This window comes from Sorex fumeus, unplaced genomic scaffold (genome assembly GCF_029834395.1).
Source record: "Sorex fumeus unplaced genomic scaffold, SorFum_2.1 ptg000086l, whole genome shotgun sequence".
NCBI classification, from domain to species: Eukaryota; Metazoa; Chordata; class Mammalia; order Eulipotyphla; family Soricidae; genus Sorex; species Sorex fumeus.
In genome coordinates this window covers 5,210,769-5,219,832 of record NW_026606143.1, presented here as the reverse complement: position 1 = coordinate 5,219,832, position 9,064 = coordinate 5,210,769, and the positions used below count along the sequence as shown (strand labels likewise).

The window sequence follows — 9,064 nt, the reverse complement described above, 5'->3', positions numbered from 1 at the left end:
TTCAAACTCCAGCATCACATACCGTGCTCGGAGCCTTTCAGGAGTGATCCCTGAGTGCAGAGCCAATAGTAAACCTTGAACATCGCAAATGTGGCCCAAAAATGAAAGAGAAAGGAAGCAATGAGAAAGGAAGGAAGAAAGGAAGGAAGGAAGGAAGGAAGGAAGAAAGGAAGGAAGGAAGGAAGGAAGAGAGGGAGGGAGGGAGGGAGGGAGGGAGGGAGGAAGGAAGGAAGGAAGGAAGGAAGGAAGGAAGGAAGGAAGGAAGGAAGGAAGGAAACTGGCTAGTGAAATAGAAATTTGTCTTGGATAATTTTGCTAGGGTGTTTGTATAATTTACCACACAAATTGAGATAATTTTGAAACTAAAAAATGGGTTGTATTCCTCCAAAGAAACAGTGACCAAAATACAAAGACAGTCTACAGAATGGGAAAGGATATTCGCCGAATACACCTCTGACAAGGGGTTGATATCCAGGATATACAAATTACTGGTTAAACTCCACAAGAAGAAAACATCCAACCCAATCAAAAAATGGGGCAATGAAATGAACAGAAACTTTCTCAAAGAAGAAATCCAAATGGCAAAAAAGCACATGAGAAAATGCTCTACATCATTAATAATCAGGGAGATGCAGATCAAAACCACAATGAGATACCATCTCACACCTCAGAGTCTGGCCCACATTCAAAAGAACAAAAGCAACCAATGTTGGCGCGGATGTGGCGAGAAAGGGACACTCCTTCACTGTTGGTGGGAATGTCGACTGGTTCAGCCCTTCTGGAAAACAATATGGACAATTCTCAAAAAATTAGAAATTGAGCCCCCATTTGACCCAGCAATACCACTCCTGGGAATATATCCCAGAGAGGCAAAAATGTATAGTGTAAGTGACATCTGCACTTGTTTGTTCATTGCAGCACTCTTTACAATAGCCAGAAACTGGAAGAAACCTGAATGCCCAAGAACAGATGACTGGTTAAACAAACTTTGGTACATCTACACAATGGAGTACTATGTAGCTGTTAGATGAAGTCATGAAATTTACATACAAGTGGTACAACATGGAAAGTATCATGCTAAGCGAAATGAGTCAGAAAGAGAGGGATAGACATAGAAAGATTGCATTCATCTGGGGTATATAAAGTAACAAAATATGAGATTAATACCCAAGAATAGCTGAGATCAGCACCAGGAGGATTACTCCATAGCTTAGTGGCCAGTCGGGAATTCTGGAGGAAAGGGCAGCTCAGATAGAGAAGGGAACACCAAATAAAGGGTGTTTGGACTTTCCTCCCAGGAGTGGAGATGCATGTCGAAAGTAGACTATGGACTGAACATGTTTGCCACTCAATGCCTCTTTTGCAGACCACAACACCTAAAAGGAGAGAGAGAACGAGAACACAGGGGATTGCCCTGCCACAGAGGCAGGGGGGATGGGGGGATGGGGGTGGGGGGATATTATCCATGGTGGTGGGAAATGTGCACTGGTGGAGGGATGGGTATCTGATCATTGTATAATCAAACTCAAGCACAAAAAATTGTAAATCTACAACTGTACCTCATGGTGTTTCACTAATAAAAAAAATGGGTTGCATTAACAAGTATTACAGGAGAGCTGGTAAAAAATTGGATTGTTCTAGGAAACCTGGATCTAGTTAATATAAAAAAGCAATAAAAAATTCCCCACAACTTCTTGCTATATTTCACCACAGGAGTGCTATTATGGGACATCCTTTTAACATGTAATAGGTCTAATATGAACAAAACTTTTGTATACCACTAATATCTTCATTTAAAAATGTGACTTTCTTACTTTTTGACAGGTGACAACAAGTGAAGCACTGAATAAAGAACAATCTTTAAAAAGGAGAAAAGAGGTAGAACAAAACCCTATATTAGCAATAAACTGATAGCGTGCCCTTTCTGGGAATTCAGATGAATACTGGTTTTTTACTTTAATCAGAGAACCTGAAATGGGATGACAGGCACAGAGGAAAACTTCTTTTTTTTTGATATTTTTATGTAGGTGTACTGTTATTTATTTAGCCACTGATTAGCTGATTGAATTGGGCATGAACTCCACCTTACTTTTTTCATAATTTTATTTTTTTTCTTCTTGTATTTATTTATTGAAACACTGTGAGAAAAGTTACTAAGCTTTCAGTTTTAAGTTTTTAAGTCTTTGTAATACAATGATCAAACACCTCTCCCTTCACCAGTACTCATTTTTCACCACCAAGAACCCCAATATACCCCCCTCCCATCCCTCCCAATGCCTGTGAGGCAGATGATTTCCACTTAACTCTTCTCTACTTTGATCACATTCGTTATTTCGACAACAGATGCACCATTATTGTTTAGAATTTCCCTCCCTCCCCAACAATCAGAATTGCTGAAAAGGCATTGTGAAATACTTTGTTTTCTATAGGAAAAATTCATTTTATGGTACAACTTTTTTCAAGGTATATCTAACAATCTTTCTTTTTAAAATGCTTATTTTTTAAAAAAAATAACCATGAAATACACAATTACAAAGCTGTTCATAGTTGGGTTTCAGTCATACAATGTTCTAACATGAATCCCTCCACCAATGTACATTTTCCACTACCAATGTCCAGAGAAGAAGTTTCCCTTCCACCACCAACCCCATGTGCCTGCCTATATGGCAAGTATTTTTCTTCTTTCTCTATTAATTTGGATTACGGTTTGTAAAAGATTTATCGACTTTCCATAAGGTACTGATATATACAAGAGTATTGAAATGTAAAATCTAGGAAAAAATTTTACTGGATTGGAGAGTTTAATTGTGTTGGACAGAGCATACGTAGAAAAATTGAAACATATACTACTACTTCCGCTGCTACTTCTACTATTACTAGTAAATACATATTGTTGTTGGACTGCAGCGATAGCACAGTGGGTAGCGCATTTTCTTTGCAAGCGCCCGACTGATCCGAGTTTGATTCCTCCACCCCTCTTGGAGAGCTCAGCAATCTACCAAGAGTATCTCGCCTGCACGGCAAAGCCTGGCAAGCTACTCGTGATGTATTCAGTATACACAGTAACAAGTCTCACAAAGTTATTGTGCCTGCTCGAGCAAATCGATGAACAATGGGAGGACAATGACAATGACAGTGACATATTGTTGGAGATAAAGATCTGGAGCATTAACCTACTGTGACACTGATAATTTTTTTCCTGGCACAATTTATTTATTTTTTTAAATTTTCAGGTTAAATTTATTAAAGACTACAAAGAATCTCTATATTACTTTTTAAATACCTACATGGGAGCTATAGTTATTTTTTTAAATTTTTATTAGTGAGACACCATGAGGTAAAGTTGTAGACTTGCATATTTTGTGCTTGGGTTTCAATTATACAATGATCAAATACCCATCCCTCCAGCAGTGCCCCTTTCCCACCACCACGGATCCCAGTATCCCCCCCACACCCCATTCCCCCCCATCCCACCCTGCTTCTGTGGCAGGGCATTCCCCTCTGTTTTCTCTCTCTCCTTTTGGGTGTTGTGGTTTGCAAAAGAGGCATTGAGTGGCAATCATGTTCGGTCTATAGTCTACTTTCAGCATGCTTCTCCCATCTTGGGAGGATCCTCCCAACACTCTTTATTTGGTTCTCCCTTCTCTATATGAGCTGCCTTTTCCCCTAGCATGTGTGGCTAGCCTCCAAGCCATGGAGCAAAATTCCTGGTACTAATCTCAGCTATTCTTGGGTTTTAGTCTCCTATTTTGTTACTTTATGTTCCCCAGATGAATGCAATCTTTCTATGTCTATCCTTCTCTTTCTGACTCATTTCGCTTAACATGATAGACCTTGTCTTCTCCCTCTCACTCTTCTGAAGGAAGAGAATATTGATCATTAATGGTAAAAGATAATTGCAGAAGCATCACCTAGAACCTGCTCAACATCTGGCTCCTGCTCATGGTTTTGAGTGCTCTATATGATCAAAGAAAGTTCTCTAATAAGGAACTATATAAATGATCCCTGAGAGTATAGTCTTGACACTGAGTTTTTAAGTGGCTCTTTTTAGAAGTGAGAGCTAACATTACTGCTTGATTCTGAGAGGTCAGGTTGAAGTGAAGAGGGGAACAAAAGATCTGTCCTGGGGTTTACTGTTGAAACTCCATCAATCAGTTATTTACTATGCATATGCTAAACTGAGTTGTAGAAAATAGTGAACACTGGTCTATAAATCAATAAATTTGATTCATATGGAGTACTTAAAAATATATTTATATTATAGGCAAAGTAATTGTCTCCATATTTAGATCCACCTTCTCCCAGACAAAAAAGACACCAAATGATTTGAACTGTCTTCACTTAACAATGCCAAATAGACATTTTACTTTGGATTATTTTTAGAGATAGAGAAAACTTCAAAGATAGTACAATGAATGCCTGTGTAAACCAGAGACAATTTCCCAGATTACTGATGTCTTACCTTACTATGATGTAATTGTCATGATTAATGAACTGATACTTATACTGTCAGTATTTCTAAAGTCCACACTTAATTCAAATTCCCCTACTTTTTACTAATTTCCATTCTATGTTCCAGAATTCCATCCAAAATACCACAAGACATGTAATAATCATGATTCTTTAGATTCTGATTAATTGTGACACTTCCTCAGACTTTGTTTTTTAATTTTGAAGCCACCTCCAGTGGTACTCAGTACTTATTCCTTTCTTTGTGCTCAGGGATCACTCTTGGCAATGGTGGTGGGATACATATGTGTTGCTGGGATCAAACCAGGGTTAGTAAGATACCCAGCAAGCACCTTAACCTCTTAAATCTTGGAATAGCTCTTCAGCCCACCTTGACAGTTTTGAGGAAAACTAATCACGCATCTTTCAAATAGTTTCTCAAGTCAAACTTTTCTGATGTTCTTCTCAAGGGTATAGTGATATGTTGTATTTAGAGAAGGAAGACCACAAAGTACAATGCCATTCTCAACACATCGTATTAAGGGTACATGTTATTAATATGACTTACCACTATTGATATGACCTTAACTATTTGGCAAAACTAGTGTTATCTGGCTATAAAGTCATTCTTGTTTTCCCTTCCTTTTTCTGTAGTACTTTTTGGTGAAGCAAGATTCTAGGTATAGCCTAGAAGGCAGTGAATAATTATACTTCGCCTCTTTGAAGTGAGGTAGCTCCTTAAATTATTTGGAACTCTTCTGCACAAGGATTCTTTTCTATACTCTCATTTATTTATTTTTATTCATTCAACCAAGTCAATACAGATTTATTGTTATTGTGAGTTCAAAAAAGTGGGTGCTCACCATGGGTGTTCAGTGATCAGGGACCAGTTCCCCCATCCCAGATGGCAGACAGTGATGAATGAAAGAAGGAGGGAACAGGGCCAGGCTGGTTGGTGATCAATTGTCATTTATTCCAATCTCCATCCTATTTTAGTCTCATCTGCCTCCTTCCAGTCTTACTCACTGCCCCCCCAAGCTAGTCTTACAGTCTTAGTTATAGAGAAATCAACAAAGTTTGGGGGTAGTAATTACACATAGGTGTAGTTGTACAGTCAATAGATGTAAAGCCCTTCCCTCTGTGAGAAGCTACTTATAGGACAAATTCTCATCCTGCAAGGAGATCTGCACAAGGGCATAATACTATTCTTGCCTCAGTCCATATTTATCTGAAGTTATCCTAAATTTACTTCTTAATAATATTAGTCATTTTATATGGATACAGTAAGAGATATATTAAGTTTAAAGGGTGATTCTCCTGGGGACATCTTGCTATGTACCCCAAAGTATTAGATCCTCAGGCCAGGTTAGTCTTTCATAACCCCATTAGGGTCCTTATCCAGTTACTTCTTTTTGGGTCATGACGGAGATTGTCCATGACCATGCTCTTAACTTATTATAAGTTTTATGGCACTTGAACTGTCCCTTTTTGATGTCAGGGTAGCTCACAGTTTGCCGTGGGTCTATCCAAGTTCTGTTGTCGGGACCCTCCTTTTGGGGTTCTAGAAACTAAGAGCAATTGAGACTTAAGTTGATTAAATATGACAGATGCCCAGTAGTAACTAATACTCGGAGTCAACTCCCAAGTTACAAAAGCATAGCATTAATTGTCTTTCTGCGTCTACACAAAAAGGACATTTCTCTAAAGTAAACTATGCAAAGGACATAAATAAAAGAGAAAAGCAATATTTCACTTACAAATACAAAATCCAGAATTCTCTGAAGAATGTGGCTTTATAAGTCAGAAGGTCTGATTTGGGGATGTGAGTGATTAACATAATAAACATAGCACAAAGGAGAGATTAGAGATAAACACAGATGAATAGGGAGTGCCTTGGGAGCACTGTGACGGTTGTAACTCAATAAACCTGAGTTCCCTGTAGTCAGCGAGGGAGAACGTATGAATCAATGCTGTCTAACAGCTAGTTATTGAATTATAATTTAACATTTTAATTTCTTGCTCTAATTATTCTATTTTTTGATATTGTAAGCATTTTCATTTTATTACTTTGTGTATTTATGTGCAAGTGTGTGTATATTGTGAGTTAGCAAGCTCTCCACCCTCCATTTCTCCTTCAGTTCAGGGATCAGGAGCATATGCCACTGCACCCCACCTGGAGTTTTCTCATGTCTTTACACTGTCATGAACCAGAAGACATTGGCCAATCAATTCTTCCACAGTAGTGACCTTGTGGCATCCTTACAAGTGTGGCCACCATTATAATAGTACTGCATGCCTTACAAAAATGGACTTTGTGGGGACTAGGGGACTAGATTGTGTATGGTTTAGGATTCCTGAGAGCTATATTTTACCTGACCATGTTGCCCAGCACAAAAATATTTATTCCTTTTCTGTGTTTCTTTGTCATACCTGATCATTGTGATGAGAATATTTGAGCATTTCTTTAGTCTCTGGCACTATATAATGCTCCAAGTTCATCTGAAATATTTACTGCTTCTTCCTAGAATCAGGGCTGGAGCTATAGCACAGCAGTAGGGCGTTTGCCTTGTGCACATGCAGCCTGTACGAGCCAGGTTCGATTCCTTCGCCCCTCTCGGAGAGCCTGGCAAGCTACCGAGAATATTTCGCCTGCACGGCAAAGGCTGGCAAGCTACCCATGACGAATTCAATATGCCAAACACAGTAACAGCGAGTCTAAAAAAAAATGGAGAGGTTACTGGGCCCGCTCAAGCAACGGGAGGACAGTGTGGACAGTGCCCTAGAATTACCCATTTCTCCAAGAAGTTTTGTTTCTTTTTATTGCAAAATAGTATTAGAAAATTATTTCTGATTCTGATTTTCTTTTGAAGATCACCTTAGAGTATTTTTTTATTTTCAGATGGCACATTAATAGCAGTATTTACATGGTCTAGTTGTTTTCATATTTATTAAAGAAATGCAGTTTTTAGAATGAGTGGAGAAGTTAGAAAACAACTTTTTGTATGCTAACAGATAAAACTTAATTGCAGATTTTAAGGATAGTTTTAACTTCACTTTTTGATATCCAAACAAGAATTTGAGAAGTTAACTAAGAATTGAGGGAGAAGAGGAAGTGCATGTCTGAGGAACGGTATGTATGTGCTTTATTTATTGACTGACTTTCCTGTGTAGTATTTGAAAAAAACTTAAATACATTTCTTATAAATAGACTCTAAACTTCCTGTAAGGTGGATAAATGATATTTCTATTCCTAAATACTTGTATTTCTGCTTTGTAGTTCAGACCTGAGAATGCAAGTCTGGATAGAAAAATGCTAGATGACTCTTTTTTTGGCTAAGAAGACATTAATTTGTCAATATCAAATATATAAACAGGAACTTACATATGAGCCAGTTTTGCACCTGTAATGATTATATAACAATGAAAAAGTTATTTAGCATCTATAAACTCATTTTATTATTGACAGAAAAGTAGAAATAATAAAATCTACCTGTGAGATTTAAAAATACAGTATATATGAAATGTAACTAAAGGTAAACAAAAATTGCTAATAGATACCTTTTATATTTCGATGATTGAAGAGATCTCTTTTGTTCATGGATTCCGGGTAAAGCAGATCATTGATCTTAAGCAACATGGTAAGAAACTTCATAATAAGTGATATAACCACCAGCTCCCTGATTTTTGTATTTTAATCAATTTCCTGTTAGGTGGGAAGAGGTACTCTAGGAATATATTTTAGAAAATCACATTTTATCATTTGGTTAATATACCAGGAATCTGATTTGAAAGTATAGATATTGACTTGGTACTATTTTTTCCCTTTATAGGTAGAACAGATTCCCAAGAAAAGCATATTTCTTTTACTTACCTAATAATACAATATTCCCTAGAGACACATTTTCTGTATGGAAGCAGACCCATTACTATAATACATTAGAGTGGGGTTGGTGTAAAAGGACAAGGTTCTTTTTCAGTAACTGCCTGATCGATTCCAAATAACCATGGGCACTGCTGCTAGGGTACCGGGATGTGTTCATTAAGAAGATGATTATGTTCTCTATGACATATGTAATTTTACTTTCAATTTTACTTTAAAGAATTTTCACAATTCCATCCCCCTCTTGAAACTACCTTATTTGAGAAGTCTTACTGTGTTAAGAACCACAAGACTGCTCAAGGAAAAAGCTCTTTAATATTTAATAATAAGCAGGCTGTAGCTTTTAAGCAACATGCTGTCCTCCTCTCTGAACACTGGCCTTGTAACCCAGGATACAAAATAACACAAAGCTGAGGAGTTAGTCTTTTCCTGTTTCTTTGTAAGATATTTTTGTAAAAGTATTCCCATCCTAAGACTCTCAGACTTTACCCAGACTCATGGTAGAGCAGAAAGGAGCATGGAATGGAAGTAACTGGGCTAATATCTATTCTAGCAGTACTGTAACCTTACAGTTTTGGTAAAGCACTTCTCTTGTTATGGTTTACTAATTTCAAAAGGGTATAATCAAGACATAGACCCCAAAGCATTAACTTCTAACCCCAAATTTTTTATCAGCATGTGATTCTGCCAATCTATTATAATTATTAAAATTCCTTTCCTTTTATCTGAAAGTTT

The 9,064-nt window shown here is 37.4% G+C and overlaps 1 pseudogene; it reads right to left on the bottom strand.

The window, feature by feature from the left end:
• Window positions 1-3,831: 3,831 nt before the first annotated feature.
• LOC130039477 (uncharacterized) lies at window positions 3,832-4,021 on the bottom strand (annotated as a pseudogene).
• Between the last annotated feature and the right edge of the window lie 5,043 nt (window positions 4,022-9,064).